Source organism: Moschus berezovskii, chromosome 24, assembly GCF_049115385.1.
Source record: "Moschus berezovskii isolate FMDL1 chromosome 24, NW_MosBer_1.0, whole genome shotgun sequence".
Classification (NCBI taxonomy): Eukaryota; Metazoa; Chordata; class Mammalia; order Artiodactyla; family Moschidae; genus Moschus; species Moschus berezovskii.
The window spans coordinates 26,102,458-26,129,355 of record NC_142483.1 but is presented as its reverse complement, the minus strand read 5'-3'; the positions used below and the strand labels follow the sequence as shown (position 1 = coordinate 26,129,355).

The following is a 26,898-nucleotide window of genomic DNA, read 5'->3' as shown; positions in this document are numbered from 1 at the left end:
AGTTGGTGATGGACAGGGAGGCCTGGCATGCTGTGATTCTTGGGGTCGCAAAGAGTCAGACACGACTGAGCGACTGAACTGAACTGAACTGATGGTAATTCTGTGTTTAGTTTTTTAAGGAACGCAGGCATCCATACTGTTTTCCATAGTAGCCATTGTTTTCTTCCAGTGGTAAAGAATCTGCCTGCCAACTCAGGAGATACAGGTTCGATCTCTGGGTTGGGAAGATCCTCTGGAGAAAGAAATGGCAACCTACTCCAGTATTCTTGCCTGGAGAATCCCATGGATAGAGGAGCCTGGTGAGCTACCGTCCAAAGGGTCACAAAGAGTCAGACACTACTGAACATAACTGAGCACACACACACATACCAATTCACATTCCTACTGACAGCATAGTAGAGTTCTTTTTTATTTAAACCTTCTCCATCATTTGTTATTTGTAGACTTTGCTGATGGCCATTCTGACTAGTGTGAAGTGATACCTCACTGTAGTTTTGGTGTTCATTTTTCTAATAATTAGCAATGATTAGCATCTTGTCATGTGACTGTTGGCTATCTGGTTGTCTTCTTTGGAGAAATGCCTGTTCAGGTTTATTGTCCATTTATGATTGGATTGTTTGGAGTTTTTGTTTTGTTTTGTTTTATTTGGTAGTTTTCTATATGAGCTGTTTGTATAGTTTGGAAATTAATCCCTTGAGAGTCACATTATTTGCAAATATTTTCCCCTATTCCATAGGTTTTACAATTTCCTTTGCTTTGCAAAATCTTTTAAGTTTAGTTAGGTTCCATAATTTGTTTATTTTTGCTTTTGCTTCCATTACTCTTGGTATGTGAGCTCAGTTGCTCAATCCTGTCCAGCTCTTTGTGACCCCATGGACTGTAACCCGCCAGGCTCCTCTGTTCATGAAATTTTTCAGGCAAGAATACTGCATTGGGTTGCCACTTCCTACTCCAGAAGATCATCCCAATCCAGGGATTGTATCTCCTATATTGGCAAGTGGATTCTTTACCACTGTGGCACCTGGGAAGCCCCATTACTCTAGGAGATGGGTCTGAAAAAATTACTGCTGTGATTTATGTCAAAGAGTGTTCCTCTTGTGTTTTTCTCTGTGAGTTTTATAGTATCCAGCTTTATATTTAGGTCTTCAATTCATCTTGAGTTTACTTTTGTATATGGTATTAGAGAATGTTCTAATTTCTTTTACTTGTAGATATCCAGTTTCCCAGCATCACTTATGGAAGAGACTATCTTTTCTTCATTGTATATTCTTGCCTCTTTTACCATAGATTAATTGAACATAGGCGTGTGGGTTTATTTCTGGGTTTTCTGTCCTATTCCATTTTCAGTGTGTGTGTTTTTGTGCCAGTACCATACTGTCTTGATTACTGTAGCTTTGTAGTATAGTTTGATACTGTAAAAGGCTAGCATGGAACTGAGGTGAAGGGATAAAATTAAAGAGATAAACTGCTATGAAGCTCACTGTTCTTACTGAACATCTACCATTCTTCTTGCATAATACTCCTTGATTTGCTGGAAACAGTTGGTGAGAATGTAAATTGGTTTGTGTGTGTGTGTGTGTGTGTGTGTGTGTGTACACCCATGTGTGTATGTTGCTCAGTTGCTCAGTTCTGTCCAACTCTTTGGAGATATTTCTAAAGAAAGTAAGCTGAACATGTTACTTTTGAGATTCCTATTTATGGATCAGTTTAAAAGTTTGTGCAGTATTTGAGAGTTTAGGTTTTCTGTAAGAGAAAAATGGTTTCTATGTATTCACATGCAACCACAAGTTTCTTAAAGAAATAGCAAACATTTGTCTTTAAGTGGAGCAGGAAGTAAGTGACCTGAATGATTTTGAGGGGAAAGAGGGAGTAAAAAAAAAAGTGGTAACATTCACAGTACAAAAAAGTAACAGTCAGTCTTATTGATACATGTGACAAAGGCCTGAGTAGCCAAAGAAGATTATAAATCACTGTATACAGATCAGTGCCACTGAAGACTTTGTTGATTGTAGAAACATGAAAATATCTGAAATAGAAACCTGAATATGTTTCCAAGTTGGAAGGCTTTGTATCAGTTTCTAAAAGAGGAAAGCATTAAAAAATAAATAAGGCTACCTATGCCTTATTTATTTATCTTTAAATAGAAAGTAGCAAAGAAGGGATAGATTTGATTCAGCCAGGGGTATTCAGAGAAAAGTAAAGTGGGCTACTATATAGGATGAGGGGGTACCATCAGTGGTATATGCTGCTCCAAACATGAGGAACTAAGTGGCTGCCTTTTAATCCAGGATCTTTTATACTTTAATTATAGAACATACTGCTAATGGTTAAAGAAATACAACTGTTTGAGGGTATATTTACGTGCAATGTCATTTACCAAAAAGCATATAATGTTCCCTAAAACCTTGAAGGTAAAATGTGGTTGATGAGAAACAGAGATACATTTTTTAAGACCAGATGACTTTTCCTTTTCCTTCCACCCACAACTCTCTGAAATGCTAGGTATTTGCTCTCTTCTCTTTAACAGTTTTAACAATGTGCTTTTCTCTTTTTTCTTTTTTTATGCCACTTTATTATTTTTTTAATTGAAAGATAATTGCTTTACAGAATTTTGTGGTTTTCTGTAATACATCAACAAGAATCATAGGTACAACAATGTCTCCTCCCTCCCAAAACTCCCTCCACATAGTGCCCTTCTAGAGTGTCACAGAGCCCTTGTTTTAGTTCCCTGAGTCATACAGCAAATACCCATTGGCTATTGATTTTTACATATTGTATTGTAAATTTCCATGTTACTGAGAGAGTCAATTCCTAGGCAGGTTCATAAGAACTCCAGGGTCCCCAAGGAGGAAAGAAGGGTCTGGAAATCTCAAGTAGGAGAAAAGGACAAACATCCCCACCCCCCGCCATGTTCTTTAGTCTTAGTCACATAAAATGTTGTTTTATTTAAGCCAGGAACTGATGTTTGCACAACGAACAACTCAGTTTAAACTCTGATCAGTTCAGTTCAGTTACTCAGTCGTGTCCGAATCTGCGACCCCATGAATCGCAGCACGACAGGCTGTCCATCACCTCCCTGTCCATCACCAACTCCCAGAGTTCACCCAAACTCATCTGCATCGGTCAGTGATGCCATCCAGCCATCATATCATCTGTCATCCCTTTCTCCTCCTGCCCCCCCAATCCCTCCTAGCATCAGGGTCTTTTCCAGTGAGTCAACTCTTCGCATGAGGTGGCCAAAGTATTGGCGTTTCAGCTTTAGCATCAGTCCTTCCAATGAACACCCAGGACTCATCTCCTTTAGAATGGACTGGATGGATCTCCTTACAGTCCAAGGGACTCTCAAGAGTCTTCTCCAACACCACAGGTCAAAAGCATCAATTCCTCAGCACTCAGCTTTCTTCTCAGTCCAACTCTCACATCCTTACACGACCACTGGAAAAACCATAGATTTGACTAGACAGACTTTTGTTGGCAAAGTAGTATCTCTGCTTTTTAATATGCTGTCTAGGTTGGTCATAACTTTCCTTCCAAGGAGTAAGCATCTTTTAATTTCATGGCTGCAATCACCATCTGCAGTGATTTTGGAGTCCCCCAAAATAAAGTCAGCCACTGTTTCCCCATCTATTTGCCATGAACTGATGGGACCAGATGCCATGATCTTAGTTTTCTGAATGTTGAGCTTTAAGCCAACCTTTTCACTTTCACATTTATCAAGAGGCTTTTTTATTCCTCTTCACTTTCTGTCATAAGGGTGGTGTCATCTGCATATCTGAGGTTATTGTTATTTCTCCCAGAAATCTTGATTACAGCCTATGCTTCTTCCAATCCCAACATTTCTCATGATGTCCTCTGCATATAAATTAAATAAGCAAGGTGACAATATACAGCCTTGACGTACTCCTTTTCCTATTTGGACTCAGTCTGTTGTTCCACGTCCAGTTCTAACTGTTGCTTCCTGACCTGCATACAGGTTTCTCAAGAGGCAGGTCAGGTGGTCTGATATTCCCATCTCTTTCAGAATTTTCCACAGTTTATTGTGATCCACACAGTCAAAGGCTTTGGCATAGACAATAAAGTAGAAATAGATGTTTTTCTGGAACTCTCTTGCTTTTTCCATGATCCAGTGAATGTTGGCAATTTGACTTCTGGTGCCTCTGCCTTTTATAAAACCAACTTGAACATCTGGAAGTTCATGGTTCACGTATTCCTGAAGCCTGGCTTGGAGAATTTTGAGCATGACTTTACTAGCATGTGAGATGAGTGCAATTGTGCAGTAGTTTGAGCATTCTTTGGCATTGCCTTTCTTTGGGATTGGAATGAAAACTGCCCTTTTCCAGTCGTGTGGCCACTGCTGAGTTTTCCAAATTTGCTGGCATATTGAGTGCAGCACTTTCACAGCATCATCTTTCAGGATTTGAAATAGCTCAACTGGAATTTCATCACCTCCACTAGCTTTGTTCGTAGTGATGCTTCCTAAGGCCCACTTGACTTCGCCTTCCAGAATGTCTGTATCCAGGTGAGTGATCACAACATCATGATTATCTTGGTCATGAAGATCTTTTTTGTACAGTTCTTCTGTGTATTCTTGCCACCTCTTCTTAATATCTTTTGCTTCTGTTAGGTCCATACAATTTCTGTCCTTTATTGAGCCCATTTTTGCATGCAATGTTCCCTTGGTATCTCTAATTTTCTTGAGGAGATCTCTAGTCGTTCCCATTCTGTTGTTTCCTCTATTTCTTTGTATTGATTGCTGAGGAAGGCTTTCTTATATCTCCTTGATATTCTTTGGAACTCTGCATTCAAATGGAAGTATCTTTCATTTTCTCCTTTGCTTTTCGCTTCTCTTCTTTTCACAGCTATTTGTAGGGCCTCCTCAGACAGCCATTTTGCTTTTTTGCATTTCTTTTCAATGGGGATGGTCTTGGTCCCTGTCTCCTGTACAATGTCACGAATCTCCATCCTTAGTTCATCAGGCACTCTGTCTATCAGATCTAGTCCCTTAAATCTATTTCTCACTTCCACTATATAATGATAAGGGATTTGATTTAGGTCATATCTGAATGGTCTAGTGGTTTTCCCTAATTTCTTCAATTTAAGTCTGAATTTGGCAATAAGGAGTTCATGATCTGAGCCACAATCAGCTCCTGGTCTTGTTTTTGCTAACTATATAGAGCTTCTCCATCTTTGGCTGCAAAGAATATAATCAATCTGATTTCAGTGTTGACCATCTGTTGATGTCCATGTGTAGAGTCTTTTGTGTTGTTGGAAGAGGGTGTTTGCTGTGACCAGTGCATTCTCTTGGCAAAACTCTATCAGCCTTTGCCCTGCTTCCCTCCATATTCCAAGGTCAAATTTGCCTGTTACTCCAGGTGTTTCTTGACTTCCTACGTTTGCATTCCAGTCCCCTATAATGAAAAGGACATCTTTTCTTGATGTTAGTTCTAAAAGGTCTTGTAGGTCTTCATAGAACCATTCAACTTCGGCTTTTTCAGTGTTACTGGTTGGGGCATAGGTTTGGATCACCATGATATTGAATGGTTTGCCTTGGAAATGAACAGAGATCATTCTGTCATTTTTGAGATTGCATCCAAGTACTTCATTTTGGACTCTTTTGTTGACCATGATGGCTACTCCATTTCTTCTAAGGGATTCCTGCCCATAGTAGTAGATATAATGGTCATCTGAGTTAAATTCACCCATTCCAGTCCATTTGAGTTCTCTGATTCCTAGAATGTTGATGTTCACTCTTGCCATCTCCTGTTTGACCACTTACAATTTGCCTTGATTCATGGACCTAACATTCCAGGTTCTTATGCAATATTGCTCTTTACAGCATCGGACCTTGCTTCGATCACCAGTCCCATCCACAACTGGGTATTATTTCCTCTTTGGCTCCATCCCTTCATTCTTTCTGGAGTTATTTCTCCACTGATCTCCTTTAGCATATTGGGCACCTACTGACCTGGGGAGTTCCTCTTTCAGTATCCTATCATTTTGCCTTTTCATACTGTTTATGGGGTTCTCAAGGCAAGAATTGGAGAAGGAAATGGCAACCCACTCCACTGTTCTTGCCTGGAGAATCCCAGGGACAGGGGAGCCTGGTGGGCTTCCGTCTGTGGGGTCACCCAGAGTCAGACATGACTGAAGCGACTTAGCAGAAGCAGCAGCAAGGCAATAATACTAAAGGGGTTTGCCATTCCCTTCTCCAGTGGACCACATTCTGTCAGACCTCTCCACCATGCCCTGGCTGTCTTGGGTGGCCCCACGCAGCATGGTTTAGTTTCATTGAGTTAGACAAGGCTGTGGTCCATGTGATCAGATTGGCTAGTTTTCTGTGATTATGGTTTCAGTGTGTCTGCCCTCTGATGCCCTCTAGCAACACCTATCATCTTACTTGGGTTTCTCTTACCTTGGACATGGGGTATCTCTTCATGGCTGCTCCAGCAAAGCCCAGCCACTGCTCCTCACCTTGGACAAGGTCGCCCTTCCTGACCTTGAACATGGAGTAGCTCCTCTCTGCCCTCCTGTGCCTGCACAGCCACCGCTCCTTGGACTTGGGGTTGCTCCTCTCGTCTGCCACCCCTGACCTCGGGCATGGGGTAACTCCTCTGGAGCTGTACTAAGGATTATACAGCAACAATGTATCCTGCTTGAGGACAGTTTCTCCTTCCTGAAAACCTTCTGACTAATCATGTTATCTTAAAATATATAGTATGTGAGTGGGTCTAGTAAGATCTTTACAACCTTGAGACATTCTTTTGATTTATTGTAATAATCAATTAAAAAGTGTATAACTCCCTTAGACTAGTGAGGGGGACACTCTCCATACTCCTTCTGATGTCTGTGTCAGAAACTTTCTCTGTCCCTTTTCATACTTTAATAAAACTCTGCTACTCAAAAGCTCTTGAGTGATCAAGCTTGGTCCCGAAGCTAAATCTTCTTCTTTGGAGATCAAGAATCCAACACCGTTCACCATAAACTGTCATTACTGTCTCTGTACATCTCACTCTCTCCCTCCTCCCCTCCCCCGATGTCCATAGGTCTGTTCTTTATGTCTGTTTCTCCATTGCTGCCCTGAAAATAAATTCATCAGTACCATCTGTCTAGATTCCATATATATGTGTCAGTATACAATATTTAAAAGATCTGCTGGAGAAGGGATAGGCTACCCACTCCAATATTCTTGTGCTTCTATTGTGGCTTAGCTGGTAAAGAATCCGCCTGCAGTGCAGGAGACCTATTTGATCCCTGGGTTGGGAAGATCCCCTGTAGAAGAGAATGGCTACCCACTCTAATATTCTGGCCTGTAGAATTCCATGGACTGTATAGTCCATGGGGTCGCAAAGAGTCAGACATGAGTGACTTTCACTTTCTCTCTATACGTTATTTGTATTTTTCTTTCTGACTTAACTTCACTGTGTATAATAGGCTCTAGGTTCATCTGCCTCATTGGAATGAACTCAAATGCATTCCTCTTTATGGTTGAGTAGTATTCCATTATATATATGTACCACAGCTTCTTTATCCATTCATCTGTTGATGGACATCTATTCATCTGTTGTTTCCTTGTTCTAGCTATTGTAAATAGTGCTGCAATGAACATTGGGATACATGCATTTTCTAAAATTTTGGTTTCCTCAGTATATGCCTAGCAGTGAGAAACCTGTATGCAGGTCAGGAAGCAACAGTTAGAACTGGACATGGAACAACAGACTGGTTCCAAATAGGAAAAGGAGTACGTCAAGGTTGTATATTGTCACCCTACTTATTTAACTTATATGCAGAGTACATCATGAGGAACGCTGGGCTGGAAGAAGCACAAGCTGGAATCAAGATTGCTGGGAGAAATATCAATAACCTCAGATAAACAGATGACACCACCCTTATGGCAGAAAGTGAAGAGGAACTCAAAAGCCTCTTGATGAAAGTGAAAGAGGAGAGTGAAAAGGTTGGCTTGAAGCTCAACATTCAGAAAACAAAGATCATGGCATCTGGTCCCATCAATTCATGGGAAATAGATGGGAAGCAGTGTGAAACAGTGGAAGCAGTGTCAGACTTTATTTTTGGGGGCTCCAAAATCACTGCAGATGTTGATTGCAGCCATGAAATTAAAAGACCCTTACTCCTTGGAAGGAAAATTATGACCAACCTCAGTTCAGTTCAGTTCAGTTCAGTTGCTCAGTCGTGTCCTACTCTTTGCGACCCCATGAATCACAGCACGCCAGGCCTCCCTGTCTATCACCAACTCCCGGAGTTCACTCAAATGACCAACCTAGATAGTATATTAAAAAGCAGAGACATTACTTTGCCAACAAAGGTCCGTCTATCCAAGGCTATGGTTTTTCCAGTGGTCATGTATGGATGTGAGAGTTGGACTGTGAAGAAAGCTGATGGCCGAAGAATTGGTGCTTTTGAACTGTGGTATTGGAGAAGACTCTTGAGAGTCCCTTGGACTGTAAGGAGATCCAACAACCAGTCCATTCTAAAGGAGATCAATCCTGGGTGTTCATTGGAAGGACTGATGCTAAAGCTGAAACTCCAATACTCTGGCCACCTCATGCGATGAGGTGACTCACTGGAAAAGAGTCTGATGCTGGGAGGGATTGGGGGTGGGAGGAGACGGGGACGACAGAGAATGAGATGGCTGGATGGCATCACTGACTCTGTGGACATGAGTTTGAGTGAACTCCGGGAGTTGGTGATGGACAGGGAGGCCTGGTGTGCTGTGATTCATGGGGTCGCAAAGAGTCAGACACGATTGAGCAACTGAACTGAACTGAAGGTGTTTTCATTCCTAGTTTTTTAAGGAATCTCCATACTGTCTTCCATGGTGGCTATATCAATTTACATTCCCACCAGCAATAAAAGAGGGTTCCCTTTTCTTCATGTTGTTAAGCTGGTGGTACTCCTCCAAACTGAGTTATACATTCAACAGAATACCTATCAGAATCTTAGCTGCCATTTTTGCAGAAACTGGCAAGTTCATTCTAAAATTCATCTAAAATGCAAGGAGTATCCAAAACAGTCTCTAAAAAGATCAGTTCAGTTCAGTTCAGTTGTTCAATCATGTCCGACTCCTTGCGACCCCATGAATCACAGCATGCCAGGCTTCCCTGTCCATCACCAACTCCTGGAGTTCACTCAAACTCATGTCCATCAAAAGATCAATGTTAGAGAATTTATATTTTCCAGTTGCAAAACTTACTCTAAAGCTGCACTATTCAAGACAATGTGCTGTTTCATAAGGATCAGTGAAATAAAATTGAAAGTCCATAAATAAACTGTTTCCTTTGTGGTCAGTTGATTTTTGACAAAGCTGGCAAAAGATAATCTTTTCAACAAAGTGTACTGGGACAACTAGATAGTCACATACAAAAGAATCAAGTTGAACCCCTTCCTCACGTCATACACAAAATTTAAATTAAGGTGTGTAATATGGCTAAATTTAGGAGGTAAAATTATAAAAACTTAGGAAAAAATATGAGTAGTTTTTTCATGATGCTTAGATCAGGCAGTGGTTTCTTAGATTTGATATTAAAAATACAAGTAACAAAAGGAAAAATAGATATATTGAACTTCTTCAAAATTAAAAATATCTGGGCTTCAAAGGACAGCATCATGAAAGTGAAAATATAACCCTTAGAATGGAAAAAAGTTTGCAAATCATATCTGATAAGAGGCTTGTATCAATAAAAGAACACAGGGAAAATGTATTCAATATCTTATAATAACCTATAATGGAAAAGAATCTGGAAAGAATATATATATATATATATACACACACACACATATATATAGCTGAATCACTTCGCTGAACACCTGAATCATTGTAAATCAACCATACTTCAATTTTATTTTATTATTTTTAATTTATTTATTTTCATTTGAGGCTAATTCCATTATTGTATTGGTTTTGCCGTACACTGACATGAATCTGTCCCAGGTAGGAAAAACAATATTAAAAGAGCCCTTACAACTTAATAATAAAACTATGACTAACCCAGTGGGTAAAAGTTTTGAATATACATTTCTGCAAAAAAAATATGTCAAATTGTTCAAGTGGATAATAAGCATATAAAAAAATTCAACATCATTAATTCTTAGGGAAATGTGTATCAAAACTGAAATGATTTACCACCTCACACTCACAAAAATGTCTACAGTAAAAAAAGACAGTAATAGGTGTTGGTAAATTGGAACTTCTCACACATTGCTGGCAGGGTTGTACAGTGGTGCTAATTTGGAAAAGATTTTAGCAGTTTATCAGAAAAAAATAGCCATAAAGTTTCTTGTGATGCAACAGTTCCATTTCTAGATAAATACCTATTGTAAACAAAAATAGTCACCTGTAGTTGAATTTTCATAGCAATGTTATTTAAAAAGTAGAAACAGCTGAAATGTTCATCACCTGATAAACGGATAGATAAATGTGGTATATCCATAAAATAGAATATTATTTGGCCATTAAAGGAAGGAAGTATTGATATGTGTGACAGCATGGATGAACCTTGAAAATGTTATGCTAAATGACAGAAGCCAAATATAAAGGCCACATTGTGCTGATTCATTTATATAGGGTCTGTGGAATCGGCAAACTCATACAGACTGAAAGTAGATTGAGGGTTACCATGGACTACGGGGGCTTCCCTGATAGCTCAGTTGATAAAGCATCCACCTGCAATGCGGGAGACCCTGGTTCTATTCCTGGGTCAGAAAGGTCCGCTGGAGAAGGGAGAGGCTTCCCACTCCAGTATTCTTGGTCTTCCCTGTGTCTCATCTGGTAAAGAATCCACCTGCAATGTGGGAGACCTGGGTTTGATCTCTTGGTTGGGAAGATCCCCTAGAGAAGAGAAAGGCTACCCACTCCAGTATTCTGGCCTAGAGAATTCCATGGGCTGTATAGTCCATGGGGCTGCAAAGCATTGAACACAACTGAGCGACTTTTACTTTCACATGGACTCGGGGAAGGGCAAAATGGAGAATGAGTACTAAAGGGTACCAAGTTTCTTCTAGAATTGATGAAAACATTCTATAATCAGACAGTGGTGATGACTGTACAGTTCTATGTGTATGCTAAAAAAAAAAAGCAACAATGAATCGTACACTTTAAAGGATGGATTGTATGGTATGTGAATTACATCTCCATAAAACTCTCTTTAAAAAAATGCACAACGCTGTACGTTTAAAAAACAGTGATTAAAAACAGCCAATATGGGGGCAGTCCTAAGATGGTGGAGGAATAGGACGGGTAGACCACTTTATCCCCCACAAATTCATCGAAAGATCATTTAAACGCTGAGCAAATACCACAAAACAACTTTTGGATGCTGGCGGAGGACACCAGGCACCCAGAAAGGCAGCCAATTGTCTTCCAAAGGAGGTAGGACAAAATATAAAAGATAAAAAGAGACAAAAGAGTTGGGGATGGAGACCCATCCTGGGGAGGGAGTCATAAAAGAGAAGTTTCCAAACATCAGGAAGCACTCTCACTGGTGGTCTGTGGGGAGTTTTGGAATCTCAGAGGGCAACATAACTGGGAGGAAAAAATAAATAAATAAAACCCGTAGATTACATGCATAACTGCAACTCCCAGCAGAGAAGCAGCCCAGATGCTTGCGTCCGCCACCAGCAACTAGGAGCTGAACAGGGACACCCGGGCTTCATTGCTTAGGCTAAGGACCGGGCCTGAATGCCCTGAGGGCAATCTGAGGGAGCTAACTGGGGGATAGCCAGAGAAAGAAAAAAAGAAAGAGACCTTATCTGTGAACAGCTCTAACCTAGGGCACTGCTAGGCCACTCACAGAACAAAGGTCTGAGCAAATACCAGAGGAGAGCTAGCCGGCTGCTGACCAGCCCATCCCCTTCCAGAGGCAGAGACAGCCATAGCCAGAAGGCAAGGGGCAAACTCGGCCCCAGAGGTGGCATCCTCTACCAAACTGCAAGCAGGCTCCCAGTTGCTAACCAAGTCTTCCTGGGATCCTGGATGATTGACATCTGCCAGGAGGGTCGCAGCCAGAGATCAGGTCCCCAGAGGAGACACATGGCACATCTGAGATGGAGGTCCCACTGCGCACCCAGGGATGGAAGAGGTGATAAGATTCATTGCCCCACCTGGGGAGCATATGCTCGCCAAGCACCTGGTCGCCTGAATAGCTCAGACCTGGGAAGGGCACAAAACGCAGGCCCAACTGAGTCTGTGCCTCTGTGGAGTACCCGAGAACCTGAAACTGAGCAGCTTAGACCTGGGAAGTGCACTCAAGCCAGGGACCACCTTAGATAGTTCCCCTGCAGAGCAACCTGGAGCCTGAGCAGTGTAGACCGGGAAAGCACACTCGCCATGAGCAGGGGCAAACCCACTGTGACCCAGACACTGCAAGCACTCCCCTTACATGCCAGTGATACTTGTTTGCAGTGTTCCTCCCTCCCCGAAGCACAATTGAATAAGTGAGCCTAAATAAATGATCACCTTTGCCCCCTTGTGTCAAGGCGGAAATAAGATACTGAAGAGACTTGTAAACAGGGGAAACCAAAATAAACAACTAAGAGAGAACTGCTTTGGAATGACAGGTGCAAGAGATTAAAACCCTGAACTTAGCATTGGCTACATTGGAAGGGACCTATAGACCTTGAGAAGAAGTATAAGCTGGAACAAGGAACTAGCTGAAACTGAACTGACTCCACAAGCCCTTAACAGCTCCAGAGAAATTCCTAGACATATTTTACTATTATCATTTTTTAATTAAAAATTTTTTTAATTTTTAAGTTCTTTATTACTCCTTTTTCATTTTTAAAACTTACTAATACCTAGCAAAAGAAAAGACCCTACTTTTAAACCTAATTTCATATTTTTAAAATAACTTTTGCTATATTTTTTTTAATATTGTATTTTTGAGAGTCTAACCTCTACTCTACATATTTAGTCTTTGCTTTTTGGTATTTGTTATCAATTCTGTACGTTTAAGAACCCAATCTTCAGTACGCATTTTTACTTAGGATTGTGATTACTGGCTTGACTGCCCTCTCCCCTTTTGACTCTCCTTTTTCTCCCCCAGGTCACCTCTATCTCCTCCCTCCCCCTTCTCTTCTCTACTTAATGCTGTGAATCTCGTTGGATGTTCCAGGCTCTGGAGAACACTTAGCGAGCTGATCACAGGCTAAATTGGTCTCTCTACTTTTGACCCCACCTCCTCTCCTCCTGGTCACCTCTATCTCCCACCTCCCTCTTCTCTTCTCCATGTAACTCGTGAACCTCTCAGGGTGTCCCCCACTGTGGAGAATATTTTCACCATTAACCTAGATGTTGTATCATTGGTGCTGTATGGATGGAGAAGTCTTGAGGCTGCTGTAAGAATAAGACTAAAAACCAGAGGCAGGAGGCTTAAATCCAAAACTTTAGAATACAAGAAAACTCCTGACTCCAGGGAATATTAAACAACAAGAGCTCATCCAAAAGCCTCCATACCTACACTGAAACCAAGCTCCACCCAAGAGCCAACAAGTTTCAGAGCAAGACATACCAAGCTAATTCTCCAACAATGCAGGAACATAACCCTGAGCACAAAAATACAGGCAGCCAGAAGTCACACCAAACCCATAGACACCTCAAAACTTACTACTGGAAATTCATTGCACTCCAGAGAGAAGAGAACCAGCTCCACCCACCAGAACGTACCCAAGCTTCCCTAACCAGGAAACCTTAACAAGCCATTCGTCCAACCCTACCTATAGGGAGGAACTTCCACAATAAAGAGGAACCACAAACTTCCAACATACAGAAATGCCACCCCAAACACAGCAACCTAAACTAGATGAAAAGGCATAGAAGTATTCAGCAGGCAAAGGAACATGATAAAAGCCCACCAAACCAAACCTAAGAGGAGGAGATGGGGAGTCTACCTGAAAAAGAATTCAGAATAATGATAGTAAAATTGATACAAAATCTTGAAAACAAAATGGAGTTACAGATAAATAGTCTGGAGACAAAAATTGAGAAAATGCCAGAAAGTTTAACAAGGACCTAGAAGAAATAAAAAAGAGTCAGTCAAAAATGAATAATGCAATGAATGAGATCAAAAGCACTCTGGAGATAACCAACAGTAGAATCATGGAGGCAGAAGATACGATAAGTGAGGTGGAAGATAGAATGGTGGAAATGAACCAGAGAGGAAAAAAGAAAAAAGAATTAAAAGAAATGAGGACAATATCAGAGACTCTTGTACAATATTAAATGCCCCAACATTTAAATCATAGGAGTCCCAGAAGAAGAAGACAAAAAGAAAGGCCATGAGAAAATACTTGAGGAGATAAGAGTTGAAAACACTCCTAAAATGGGGAAGGAAATAGTCACCCAAGTCAAGAAACCCAGAGTCCTAAAGAGGATAAACCCAAGATGAAACAGCCCAAGACACATATTAATCAAATTAACGAAGATAAAACACAAAGAACAAATATTAACAGCAGCAAGGGAAAAACAACAAATAACTCACAAGAGGATCCCCATAAGGATCACAGCTGATCTTTCCATAGAAAGTCTTCAAGCCAGAAGGGAATGGCAAGACATACTCAAAGTGATGAAAGAGATAAACCTACAACCCAGATTACTATACCCAGCAAGGGTCTCATTCAAATATGAAGGAGAAATCAAAATCTTTACAGACAAGCAAAAGCTCAGAGAATTCAGCACCACCAAACCAGATCTTCAACATATGATAAAGGATCTTCTATAGACAGGAAACACAGAAAAGGTTTATAAACTCAAACCCAAAACAACAAAGTAAATGGCAACAGGATCATACTTATCAATAATTACCTTAAATGTAAATGGTTTGAATGCCCCAACCAAAAGACAAAGTCTGGTTGAATAGGTACAAAAACCAGACCCCTATATATGCTGTCTACAAGAAACCCACCTAAAAACAAGGGACACATACAGACTGAAAGTGAAGGGCTGGAAAAACATATTTCACGCAAATGGAGACCAAAAGAAAACAGGAGTAGCAATACTCATATCAGATGAAATAGACTTTAAAATAGAAGCCGTGAAAAGACACAAAGAAGAGCACTACATAATGATCAAAGGATCAATCCAAGAAGAAGATATAACAATTATAAATATATATGCACCCAACACGGGAACACTGCCATATGTAAGGAAAACGCTAACAAGTATGAGAGGGGAAATTAACAGTAACACAATAATAGTGGGAGACTTGAATAACCCACTCACACTTATGGATAGATCAACTAAACAAAAAATTAGCAAGGAAACACAAACTTTAAATGATACAATGGACCAGTTAGACCTAATTGATATCTAGAGGACATTTCACCCTAAAACAATGAATCTCACCTTTTTCTCAAGTGCATACAGAACCTTCTCAAGGATAGATCACATCCTGGGCCATAAATCTAGCCTTGGAAAATTCAAAAAAATTGAAATCATCTCAAGCATCTTTTCTGATCACAATGCAGTAAGATTAGATATCAATTACAGGAAAAAAATTATTAAAAATACAAACATATGGAGGCTAAACAACACACTTCTGAATAGCCAACAAATCTCAGAAGAAATCAAAATATTCATAGAAACTAATGAAAATGAAAACACAACAACCCAAATCCTGTGGGACCTTGTAAAAGCAGTGCTAAGGGGAAGGTTCATAGCAATACAAGCCTACCTCAAGAAACAGTAGAGAAATCAAATAAATAACCTAACTCTACACCTAAACCTACTAGAAAAAAAAAATGAAACACCCCAGGGTTAGTAGAAGGAAAGAAATCATGAAAATTAGGGCAGAAATAAATTCAAAAGAAACAAAGGAGACCATAGCAAAAATCAACAAAGCTAAAATCTGGTTCTTTAAGAAGATAAATAAAGTTGACAAAAATTAGCCAACTCATCAAGAAACAAAGGGATAAGAATCAAATCAACAAAATTAGAAATGAAATTGAGAAATCACAACAGACAACACAGAAATACAAGGGATCATAAAAGACTACTATTAGCAACTATATGCCAATAAAATGGACAACTTGGAAGAAATGGACAAATTCTTAGAAAAGTATAACTTTCCAAAACTGAACCAGGAAGATATAGAAAATCGTAACAGACCCATTACAAGCACAGAAATTGAAACTGTAATCAGAAATATTCCAACAAGCCAAAACCCAGCACCAGACAGCTTCACAGCTGAATTCTACCAAAAAATTTAGAGAAGAGCTAACACCTATCATACTCAAACTCTTCTAGAAAATTGCAGAGGAAGGTAAACCTCCAAACTCATTCTATGAGGCCACCATCACCCTAATACCAAAACCAGACAAAGATGCCACAAAAAAAGAAAACTACAGGCCAGTATCACTGATGAACATAGATGCAAAACTCCCTAACAGAATTCCAGCAAACAGAATCCAACAACACATTAAAAAGATCATACATCATGACCAAGTGGGCTTTATCCCAGGGATGCAAGAATTCTTCAATATCCGCAAATCAACAATGTGATACACCACATTAACAAATTGAAAGATAAAAACCATATGATTTTCTCAATAGATGCAGAGATAGCCTTTGACAAAATTCAACATCCAGTTATGATAAAAACCCTCCAGAAAGCAGGCATAGAAGGAACACAGCTCAACATAATAAAAGCCAAATATGATAAACCCACAGCAAACATTATCCTCAATGGTGAAAAATTGAAAGCATTTCCCCTATAATCAGAAACAAGGCAAGGGTGCCCACTCTCACCACTATTATTCAGTAGATTTAGAAGTCTTAGCCACAACAATCAGAGCAGAAAAAGAAATAAAAGGAATCCAGATTGGAAAAGAAGAAGTAAAACTCTCACTGTTTGCAGATGACATGATCCTCTACGTAGCAAACCCTAAAGACTCCACCAGAAAATTACTAGAGCTAATCAATGAATATAGTAAAATTTCAGGATATAAAATTAACATACATAAATCCGTTGCATTCCAATACACTAACAATGAGAAAACAGAAAGAGAAATTAAGGAAACAATTCTATTCACCATTGCAACGAAAAGAATAAACTACTTAGGAATAAATCTACCTAAAGAAACAAAAGACAAATACATAGAAAACTACAAAACATTGATGAAAGAAATCAAAGAGGACACAAATAGATGGAGAAATATACCATGTTCATGGATTGGAAGAATCAATATAGTGAAAATGAGTATAATACACAAAGCAACCTATAGATTCAACGTAATCCCTATCACGCTATCAATGGTATTATTCAGAGAACTAGAACAAACAATTTTACAATTTGTATGGAAATACAAAAAACCTTGAATAGCCAAAGCAATCTTGAGAAAGAAGAATGGAACTGGAGGAATCAACCTGACTGACTTCAGGTTATACTACAAAGCTACAGTCATCAAGACAGTTCAGTATGGCACAAAGACAGAAATGTAGATCAATGGAACAAAATAGAAAGGCCAGAGATAAATCCACGCACCTATGGACACCTTATCTTTGACAAAGGAGGCAAGAATATACAATGGAGAAAAGACAATCTCTTTAACAAGTGGTACTGGGAAAACTGTTCAACCACTTGTAAGAATGAAACTAGAACACTTTCTAACTCCATACACAAAAATAAATTCAAAATGGATTAAAGATCTAAATGTAAGACCAGAAACTATAAAACTCCTAGAGGAAAATACAGACAAAACACTCTCTGACATAAATCACAGCAGGATCCTCTATGACTCATCTCCCAGAGTAATGGAAATGAAAGCAAAAGTAAACAAATGGGACCTAATTAAAATTAAAAGCTTCTACACAGCAAAGGAAACTATAAGCAAGGTGAAAAGACAGCCTTCAGAATGGGAGAAAATAATAGCAAAGGAAGCAACTGACAAAGAATTAATCTCAAAAAGATACAAACAACTCCTGCAGCTTAATTCCAGAAAAATAAATGACCCAGTCAAAAAATGGGCCAATGAACTAAACAGACATTTCTCCAAAGAAGACATGCAGATGGCTAATATACACATGAAAAAGTGCTCAACATCCCTCATAATCAGAGAAATGCAAATCAAAACCACAATGAGGTAACATCTCACACCGGTCAGAATGGCTGTTATCCAAAAGTCTACAAACAATAAATGCTGGAGAGGGTGTGGAGAAAAGGGAACCCTCTTACACTGTTGGTGGGAATGCAAACTAGTACAACCACTATGGAAAACAGTGGGGATTCCTTAAAAAACTGGAAATAGAACTGCCATCTGACCCAACAATCCCGCTGCTGGGCATACACACCGAGGAAACCAGAATTGAAAGAGACACATGTACCCCAATGTTCATCGCAGCACTGTTTATAATAGCCAGGACATGGAAGCAATCTAGATGTCCATCGGCAGACAAACGGAAAAGAAAGCTGTGGTATGTATACATGATGGAATATTACTCAGCTATTAAAAAGAATGCGTTTGAATCAGTTCTAATGAGGTGGATAAAACTGGAGCCTATTATACAGAGTGAAGTAAGTCAGAAAGTAAAACACCAATACAGTATATTAACGCATATATATGGAATTTAGAAAGATGGTAACAAAAACCCTATATGCAAGACTGCAAAAGAGACACAGAGGTAAAGAACAGACTTTTGGACTCTGTGGGAGAAGGCGAGGGTGGGATGATTTGAGAGAAGTGCATTGTAACCTGTATATTATATTTGAAATAGTTCGCCAGTCGAGGTTTGATGCATGAGACAGTGTGCTCAGGGCTGGTGCACTGGGATGACCCAGAGGGATGGGATGGGGAGGGGCGGTGGGAAGGAGGGTCAGGATGGGGAACACATGTACACCCATGGTTGATTCGTGTGAATGTATGGCAAAAACCACCACAATATTGTAAAATAATTAGCCTCCGATTAAAATAAAATTTTAAAAAGCAGCCAATATACCCACAATTTAAAAACTTCTATTGAAGCAGTTTAATGTTTTTCCTGCTTGCAGTTTATTGTGTATTGTATTACTTGTAATTCACATATTCATTTAATTTTATTCTGTTTTCTTCTCTCTTTACGTTAGTTGTAAGTGGTTTGTTTTTTTGTTTTTTGGTGTTTGTTTTTTTTTTCATTTTGCTTCCTGGTCTTATATTATAACTACCATTGATGGTAACTACTTATTTTCCAGAAATGGACATACCACATCTTACTTTACATTTCCTCTATTTGCCATTCAGTTTTTATTCATTTCTTTGCTATAATGTGAATGAATCAAAAAAAAGCTTTGTGTATGTATTTTTTCTTATTATAGGGGTTATTTCTTCAACCAGTTGGTAAAAAGAAAGTGTTAACGATGTGTCAAGTACTATGAAACATTTTTAAATGTTAGTGAATTTTGCCAAATTTCCTTCCATAAGAGTTTCTCTGTCATTTTGTTAAGTATTGTGTAGCCGAGTATTAATAGCTCTCCACTGACACTAACATTATGCCCACAGGATTTTCTGCAGACCTCAAATGTGCAAATTCACCTTAAGCCTTTGAGAAATTGGCCATGTGCCATTAAGAGGATGAGAGCAAGCATGAAATTGGTTATGAACAGGTGCATTGCACAATTGATTATCCAAGCCTCTGTCTCTTCTATAATTAATCATAGGCTCTTTACAAGAGTCATGTTGCAGAGAAACCCACCACTTACAGAGCCAGGAAAGCACTTGGTATCAGGATAGAGGACAAAGACGAGCAGAGGCAGAGAAAACAGAATGTCATTTCAGAGCAAGTCTGTTCCTTTGGGCCTGAGGACTTCACATCATGGAAGTGCCCTGAACTGCTTCCTGTCTGAGAATTTAAATCATCAGACTACACACCTAGTCTTTTAGGGGGCTCTGTAATTGCTGATGGAACCAGTTTCCTGGGCAAGGTCCATTAGACGTTGTAAGTAAATTTTGGGAAACAGTCACGCAACCCTCACCAGCGGGGTACTTTCATAAAAGTAGGGTTTGGTTATTGGCCCAAGGATTCCACCTAGCCATAGCCATGCATGTTTTATGGGAGCCCACAGACTTCTTTCAGGCTAAGAAAGAAGGTGATTTTCTTCTTATGATGTGGAACTGAGTCTAAGACCCAGTTCTAGGTGGTCCACCAGAAACAAATGGTGATGTTGAATTGAACAGCTGGCATCTTTTGCAACATGAACTCTCAGGGAGACAAGCTTAAAGCAAATCACCAGCTGGCATAGCATTCTAATTTCTGACAGATGTATTAATCACAAGTTTTTATTTCCATAGGCCTACACCCTCACCTCACTCCTGCATCCATAATTTATGTGCTTAATTCATAGTTCACATTGGTGAAATATACAGGGTGGATTTAGAATTTAGAGTTGGAATTTCTCAATCTTTAAAGTCACTACTTTCTCATGTGTTTTTCATACTCAGTCCAGAAAATTTCTGCATTTCTACCATTAATACGTCACTCTTTCCTTTTCCTCAGAGTTTGAAAGGTCTGTGCCCCATATTTTTCTTAGCATTACAGCTTTTTTGAGAAGATTCTTGTAATTCATCCATTAATTCCCATTGTTTATGAAGTGTCTTGTCCATCATTCCTCATGTTTTCAGAATCCACATTAAATCTGCACCTTTGTATATATTTGAATTTCTTTTCCAACAATCCTTTTCTATAGCTTTTTTCTTTTTCACTTTGAACTTTTTCATATCTATGTTTCATATCTGCCGACACAGAATTCTTTTCAAACTCTAATATTAGAGTAGTAATCACTATAGTAATATTTTTAAGACACCTCAGTGTTCTTGCCTGGAGAATCCCAGGGACGAGGGAGCCTGGTGGACTGCCGTCTATGGGGTCGCATAGGGTCAGACACGACTGACGTGACTTAGCAGCAACTTATATTTTATTCATTTACTGCACTCTTTTATCATGTACTTTCTTTGTTCCCTGCATGTTGCTGAGCACTGAGGAGCCAGTGGTGAACAAAAAGTAATTGTCTCCCTGTTTTCATGAAATTCATTGTCTTATAGAGGTGCCAGATAAGTAGATAAGAATAAGATTTTTTAAAAATTGTAACTACCATAAATATTCTGAAGAAGAGGTAAATGATGCTGGGAGGGTGTCTGAAAGGAGGATATAATCTGGTCTGAAAAGTCAGGGAAGTGAGTTTGAGAAAGTGACACTGAGCTGAGACAGAAAGGATAAATAGGGGTTACTTTTGTGAGTGAGGGAGGGGAGGGCGATAAGAATGTTCCAGACAGAGGGAAGAGTATGTGCAAATCTTATCATGGGAGCAGAGAGTGTCCATGACTCTGAACAAAGGCCACTGTGACTGAAATACTTGAGGAAGGGGAGTGTGATAAGAGGTAAAGTTGGTGAAGAAAGCAGTGGCCATATTAATATTTGTTTTCATCCTAAGAGCAGTTATATTAATTTCAATTATTGTCTTAGAGCAGCAAATGTTGATCATTTATAACCATTAGAATCATTATCTCTGTTATCCACTGTGCAATATCCAACAAGTCTGAATTCAAATACCTGTATGGCCTACTGGAGTTACTGGTGTTATTCTTGCTGTTGGCATGTGATCTTTCTTGCCCTTGATTTTGAAAGTATTTAAGTACCCAATAAAGCTTTCTGATTCTATATTTTCTCTACCTAATCCTCTGCCCTAATGGTGCCTGGCACAGTGCTTCATGCTTAGCCAGTGATCAGTAGATGCTTGCAGGGTGGTGAGGGAGAAAGAATGAGCTTGAGGTTGCCAGAGACCTTCTAGAATGCAAAATGCAAAGGCCTCTCAAGGAGTCATTGAGAGAGCCATGTGCTAGTATCTCACAAATTTCTTTCTTTAAAAAAAAAAGCTTTTATTTAGAAATGCTGAAATAATTGTATTCTAATTTGAACAGCTAGGTTGTTTAAGAAAAGGCCTTTTTTTTTTTTCCTGACTGTACCTCAAGGCTTGTGGAATTCTAGTTCCCTGGCCAGGGATCAAAGTCAGGCTTCAGCAGTGAAAGTGCAGAGTCCTAATGACTGGCCCACCAAGAATTCCCAAGAAGATTCCATTTTTTTATATCCTCCAAGAGTTGGAGTCCACTGGGTATGCTTTGTTCTTTCTTCAGTCCTGGAGGAAAAAAACAACTGGTTTTTCAAATAGGAATTTGTTCCTCCCTTTGCCATGTTTAAAATTCTTATGATTCCTCAGACAGTTCCTTCTGGAAAAAGCTTTCCTCTTCTACCCCGGCCAGCCCCAGTGGGTTCACCTTTACATGCTCTGGGACTCTGACAGGAGGCAAGATGCATAAATGTTTCTTCACTGGGAACAAATTTGTGATGCAGGAAAAGAGAAAGAGAGTGGATCAATGAACACTGTTTCAAATTGAAGTATATTTCCCTCTAAATTATTGCTTCTTCTTCAGTTGACTTCTGCTTTCTAAAATGATTCCCCTCTTTTCAAACCCACTATGTTGGCATTATCTGGGTTGGGTGTTGACCGATGTAATCAGAGTTGACAGTACACCAACCTGATTTGAACATACCTCCTGTCATAGGAATGTGAAACTGTGAAACATCAAACAACATTGTGATAGATCGTTCACTCCTGTGTTGGAGATAATTGTTTGCTCAGAGTAGTAGAAGGCTTTATAATAACTTGGCTAAAACCCAAGAAGCTCTTTAGATTCATTTCAGATCTGCAGAGCTTCACAGAACAGTTTCAGTGTACAGGATACTGTCATATGTGACAAGCCGACAGGTACTATTCCAGTCCCCACAAATCCCATGCGCAAATGTAATTATCATTCAAAGCAGATCTGATATTTACTATAGTAATCAAACACATGGAAAGCTTTGGGAATGAATGTGAAAGAACTCTGTAGAGAAGGTAAACAGTGGGTGTCTTATGTTTTGACCTAATTTGTTTAAGCAACTACATCTGTTGAGGGCCAGGTCCTGTGCTGGGTGCTGGAAATAGGAAGATGGGACATTTCTTGCCCTTGAGAAACTCACAGGCTAGTGATGAAGACATAAATAGATCACTGTCATGAAATGTGGCAACTGTAGCTTTAGAGGTATGTGTGTAATTGTAAAGAAGCACAAAGGAGGAGGACTGGAGCCTAGTGTAGAGCTGAAGTCATTTCTCAATATAGTTATTAGGAACTGGCTCCTAAAAAATGATTGGGTAAGGGACAGGACAGGTCTCAGTAAGGACACCGAGAGCAGTGGGAAGTGAGTGTGTAAAGACACACAGGAGCAGAAAGGGTCTTGTTTGAGGAATGACTAGTCATTCTGCGTTCCAGAACTACCCTCTTCCAGCAGGAGGAAATGCTGAACAAGTTATTTGTAAGAAAGTTGTAAGCAGACCTAAGAAATTTGGATATTATAGGGCATTATGTGTCATTGAAAATTTCAGCCAGTGTCATGATCAAATACACTTTAGAAGAAGCACAAAAGAGAGGGATCTGGAGGCAGGAGACCAAAATGCGAGGCACATGCTGTGACCAAGCAAGAAGAGGTGAGGGCAGGGCTAGAGAGGCACTGTTGCTGCCCACCTGTCTCAATGTCCCATGCAGGCAGAAGAAAGAAAGGTGTTCTGCTGTTTTTCTCTTTCTGAACTGGCTACTGTAATATACACATTTAGAATGTAACATGTGTTAGATTGCTCAGAGATTTGATCAGTGTTGTTAAATTGGACTGAGTTAATTTTCTAAAGGAACCAGAATCAAACTCAACTAATCATGGACATCAAAATTTTCAGTTCTCATCTGCAAAATGGGGATAGTTGTAGGACCTTCCTTGTAGGGCTGACTTGATAATTAAATGAGATAATGTCTGCCAAGCATCTTACTCTTTGCTGACCCACAGTAAACACATGGTAAGTGTTATTTATCACTACTAATGGAGAGTTAATAAGCATCTAGTCTGAGCCATTGAATACTAAGCCAGACAATAGACATAAAGCCATGAAGAAAATGGGGCTTCCCAGGTGGCTCAATGGTAAGCAGGAGACCCAGTTTTGATTGCTGGATTGGGAAGATCCCCTGGAAAAGGAAATGGCAACCCACTCCAGTATTCTCACCTGGGAAAATCCCATGGACAGAGGAGCCTGTCCATGGGATTTTGTTCTTGGTGGGCTATAGTCCAACAACTCAGCAACTACACAACAGCAGCATGAAGAGAACACAGACCTTCTCTTCTTAGTCTCACGGTCTACCTGGAGAAAGCAATACATAAAGAAATTATTACAAGAATGGGACAAGTTGAAATAAAGCATATGGGGAAGGTGTTAGAAGTTATAGAAAAGAATGTTCACCCTCTGACTAGAGGCCAAGGTGTAAGAGTTTGGGGAGAAAAGGCCATTTGTACCTGAGCACAAAGAGTACATGAAAAAGGCATCCCAAGCAGTTGAGCAGACAGAGCCTTTTTACCCAAAGCAGATTCTCTGAACCAGCAGCATCAGAATCAGCAGCATTTGGAACTTGTTATTAATATAAATGCAGATTCTTGGAGCCCACTCACACCACACCTAGAATCTGCATTTTAGCAAAAACCTCGGGTGACTTGTGTCTATGTTAAAGCTTGAGAAGCAGTACAGAGATATACTCTTGAAAATTACGTTGATCACTATAGAATGTGTTATTTGCTGAATCCAAATAACTTATTTTAAAAATTAAAATATAATGGGTGAAAAATTGGTATTTTCCCTTTCATAATTAATTTTTGAACTGGATTACATTTCAAAAGGAACCTATATGCCTAACTAACCAATGGATCAGAGAAGTTCCCAGGGAAATCAGAAAATCCTTAGATGAATGAAAATAAAAAATAACTTATTAAACTTCTGGGAGACCACTAAAGGAGTTCCTAAACTATAACATAGGCATTTATTATAGCTGTAAATGCCTATATTATAAGAGAAGAAAGGTCACAAGTCAGTAACATAACTTTACATATTAAGACACTGTGGGGAAAAAAGAGCTAACTAAATCTAGACCTAGAAAAAAGAAGGAAATTATGAAGAATAGAATGAAAATTAATTTTAAAAAGACTAGAAAAACAATACAAAAATTGTTGAAACAACAATTTGATTCTTTGAACAGATCTATAAAATTGATGAGTCTTTTGCTGGAATGATCAGAATGATCAGAAAAAGAAGACTCAAATTTCTAAAATAAGGGATGGTCGCAGAGAGTCAGAGATGACTAAGCCATTAAGCACAGCACAGGAATTATCAGTAAAGTTCAGAGAACACAGTAGGTATATAATATGTAAAATGTTAAGTAAATGAAAAATGAGGTACCATAAAAATTAAGGTAATTAATGCTATCATAATATTAGAGTTTTAAAATGATTCTATGTTATCAGATGGATGTGAAAATTTGAAGTAAATGAAAGAAAAATTCTGTGGGACAGGATTATTGGAGAAGAACCTCAGATAAATATATTCTGGGATGTAGATCCTTGTTAATGTGTGGAAGATTTAACATTATTAAGATGACAACACTCCCTAAACTGATTTTCAGATTGAACAGAAGTTTTATAAAAATCCCAACTGGATTTTTTTTAACATAAATTGAAAAACTCAACTTAAAATGAAAAAGACTCAGAATGCCCAAACAATCTTGAAAAACAACAAAACTATTGAAGTAATACTTGCCAATTTCAAAACTTACTACAAAGCTATAGTAGTGTGGTACTGGCTTAAGGATAGACATAGAACAATAAATAGAATTGAGAGTCCAGAAAGAAACCTTATATGTATGGTCAATTGATTTTTGTTGTGGGTGCTAAGATAATTCAACAGGAAAAAAAAGTAGTCTTTGTAAGAAAGGGTTCTGGGACAACTCTATATTCACATACAAAAAAATGACATTGGATCCCTTCCAAAATGAACTCAAAGTGGATTCTTGACCAAAATATAAGAACAAAAAGTGTTATAAGAAAATTTAGGGGTAAACCTTCACAACCTTGGATCAGGTGGTTTATTTGATATGACATTAAAAGTACAACTGACAAGGAAAAAAAAAGATAAACTGGTCTTCGTTAAAATTAATTTTTGCACATCAAAGCGCACTTGTTTAAAAAGTGAAAAGACAATCCAGAAAAGGACATAATATATTTATAAATTGTACACATATAAAAAGTTATCAGAGGGGATTCCATGGTGGCTCAGTGGTAAAGAATCTGCCCGCCAGTTCCGGAGACACAGGTTCAATTCCTGGTCCAAAAGGATGTCTCATGCCATGGAGCAACTAAGCTTGTGCACCACAACTACTGAACCTGTGCTCTAGAGCCCAGGAATCACAACTATTGAGTCCACACACAGCAACTGCTGAGGCCCTTGTGCCCTGCAGCCGTGCTCTGTAACAAGAGAAGCCACTGCAATGAAAAGCCCATGCACGGCAACAAAGAGTAGCCCCCACTCACTAAAACAGGAGAAAAGCTGGCACAGCAATGAAAACCCAGCACAGCCAAATTAAACAAACAAAATAATTTTTACATGATCAGAGTAGATAATGATTTTTTTAGTGATCATAGGTAAATATTTTAAAAATAATTTTTAAATGATCATAGGTAAATAATAGTAAATGTTGATAAGAATGGGGAGAAATTGGAGCCCTCATACATTGCTGGTAAGAATATACAGTGGTAGAGCCACTTAGAAAAACTTTTCTGAATTTTTTTTTAAAAAAACAGCCTGTTCCTCAAAATATTAGAAATGGAGTGACCGTGAAACCCAGCAATTCCATTCCTGGGTATATACCCAAGATATATGTGAACAGATACTTGCACATGAATAATTATAGGGGAATTATTCATTATAGCCAAGAATCAGAAACAGTTCAAAAGCTGTTCAGTTGATAAATAGGTAAACAAAATGTCATCTATCCTAGAATGAAATATTATTTGACAGT

General features: G+C 39.1%; 1 non-coding gene across 1 annotated transcript; it reads right to left on the bottom strand.

The window, feature by feature from the left end:
- Nucleotides 1-22,181: 22,181 nt before the first annotated feature.
- Nucleotides 22,182-22,307, bottom strand: LOC129548244 (small nucleolar RNA SNORD22). Its single transcript, XR_008684320.1, has one exon. It is a non-coding gene; the product is annotated as a small nucleolar RNA SNORD22 (small nucleolar RNA).
- Nucleotides 22,308-26,898: the final 4,591 nt, after the last annotated feature.